Raw genomic sequence first — 2,395 nt, forward strand, 5'->3', positions numbered from 1 at the left:
CAGGAAGTAGTTAGTATTTGGCAGAGGCTGGGGGATGGGAGAGCTGGGGAATAGCTGCTAATGGAAACTGTTCCTTTCTGGGGTTGATGAAAATGTTCTAAAACTAGATTGTGGGGAGTTTGCTGGCAGTTCAGTGGTTAGGACTCCCTGCCTCCACTACAGGAGGAGCAGGTTTCACCCCTGGTTAGGGAACCAAGATCCCATATGGTCCACAGGCCTGCCAAAACAGAACAAAAACACTATTGTTGTGTGCATGCCTGTCAAGTCGGTTCAGTCCTATCTGACTCTTTCCGACCCCATGGACCGTAGCCTGCCAGGCTCCTCTGTCCATGGGATTCCCCTGGCAAGAATACTGGAGTGGGTTGCCATTTGCTTCTCCAGGGGATCTTCCCGACCCAGGGATTGAGTCTCTCAAGCCTCCTGCATTGGCAAGCAGGTTCTTTACCACTAGCGCCACCGCCTTGTGGAGATGATCGCAGGATTCTGAATATGCTAAAAGTCACTTAGTTGTACACTTTAAATGGGTGAACTGTGGGGTAAGTGGATTGTATCCCCCAAAAGCTGTTTTCGTCAAATTTAAATCAAATATAATGTCAAATATATTGTGAGCAGAAGAACTAGCAAACCAAACATGACACTCAGAGGTATCAAAGTTGGGAAGTGGAATATTGACACGGCCTCCAGAAAAGAGTCAAAAAAGAACTGCAATTTCCTTTCCCAAGACTTTCAGTTACCACAGTCGTTAAGGAGTCTCTGTAGACTGTCGGAGCCCGTTCCTGAGCACTGCAGAGGAGTACAGCTCATGGGTTTGTTTGTTTGTTTTCTAAATAAGATGAGACTCGAGGTCTGAAACTGAAATAAGATTTCATCGCCACAAGTAGCATCAGGTGAGGAGGCGGGAAATCTGAAACCCACCACGGCAAGCAGCAATTTTTTTTTTTTTTTGGCCTGCGCAGTTTGAGGGAACTTAGTTCCCCTACCAGGAAAGGAACCAGCAGGGAGTGAAAGCTAGAGCCCAAACCACTGGACCCCCTGGGGATATCCAAAGCTCCAATTTTAAACAGGACACGGCTATGAATTTTTCTCAAACGGCAGACTATTCCAGAGTGTACATCTTGGACGTGCACGGTACAAACAAACAAAACACCTGTGCGCCCACCACGCGGTTCAAGAAAAAGGAAATTGTCAAACTTTGAAAACCCTCAATCCACCGAAGGGAGGAACCACGGTCATGAATTTTGTGCCAGTCACTTGCTATTTTTTTTTTCTTTTTCAATTTAACAGCAAAGTCTGTAACAGAAATCAAAGTCGGACATACACATACACAAAACATCTGAAACCCAGGTCTCCGCTCGGTGCGGCGTGTCGATGCCAGCCAGCCCTCCCGCCGCTTCGCCCCCTAGTGCCGACACAGGGGCGCTGCGTGAAGACAGCTTTCCCGGGCGGAAAGGCCGCCCACTTGCTTTATTTGCATACCCACCGCGCCCTTCACACCGTACAAGTTTAAAATTATAAAACTTCAAATTTTCTTTTACCTATATTTTCTGAAATTAGACCCTTGTTTACAGAGTAATCTAGAAATTTTTGTTCAGGCACTGGCTCTCGGTGTTAGCTAGTCACCCTCACTGTCAAGGAGTTTCTGTTACCCGAGCTGTGAATTACTAAGACAGTAGAGTATACTCTGGTTTCTCTTCAGATCGTATAAATCTTTCGCCTTTTACTAAAGATTTCCGTGGAGAGGAACAACTCTGAGTCTTAAACTAATTTTTTGAGGCCTTGTTTCAGCAAGGCTACCTATATTGGTTAATGAAAGACTTGTAATGCTTTAATGGAAAAGTGTTATTAATTAGTGGTAATAACCTTGTTAAGGCAAGTGTATTGTATTGCTTATTGGACTTCAAACACTACCTAAGTGTTTGAAATGAAGATGTAATTTATCCAATATCGCAGCACGCTGGGCCTCTCTGTCCATAGCTAACTCCCGGAGTTCACTCAAATTCATGTCCATCGAGTCGGCATCAGAGTCTTTACCAATGAGTCAACTCTTCGCATGAGGCAGCCAAAGTACTGGAGCTTAAGCTTTAGCATCATTACTTCCAAAGAACACCCAGAACTGATCTTTAGGATGGACTGCTTGGATCTCCTTGCAGTCCAAGGGACTCTCGAGAATGTTCTCCAACACCACAGTTCAAAAGCATCAATTCTTCGGCGCTCAGCCTCCTTCACAGTCCAACTCTCACATCCATACATGACCACTGGAAAAACCATAGCCTTGACTAGACGGACCTTTGTTGGCAAAGTAATGTCTCTGCTTTTCAATATGCTGTGTAGGTTGGTCATAACTTTTCTTCCGAGGAGTGTCTTTTAATTTCATGGCTGCAGTTACCATCTGCGG

The 2,395-nt window shown here is 45.2% G+C and overlaps 1 non-coding gene across 1 annotated transcript; it reads left to right on the forward strand.

Annotated features, from left to right (window-relative positions):
- Positions 1-1,676: 1,676 nt before the first annotated feature.
- Positions 1,677-1,792, forward strand: LOC128054918 (U5 spliceosomal RNA). The gene has a single exon (XR_008200060.1). It is a non-coding gene; the product is annotated as a U5 spliceosomal RNA (small nuclear RNA).
- Positions 1,793-2,395: the final 603 nt, after the last annotated feature.

The sequence above is a fragment of the Budorcas taxicolor genome, chromosome 10, assembly GCF_023091745.1.
Source record: "Budorcas taxicolor isolate Tak-1 chromosome 10, Takin1.1, whole genome shotgun sequence".
Taxonomy (NCBI): domain Eukaryota; kingdom Metazoa; phylum Chordata; class Mammalia; order Artiodactyla; family Bovidae; genus Budorcas; species Budorcas taxicolor.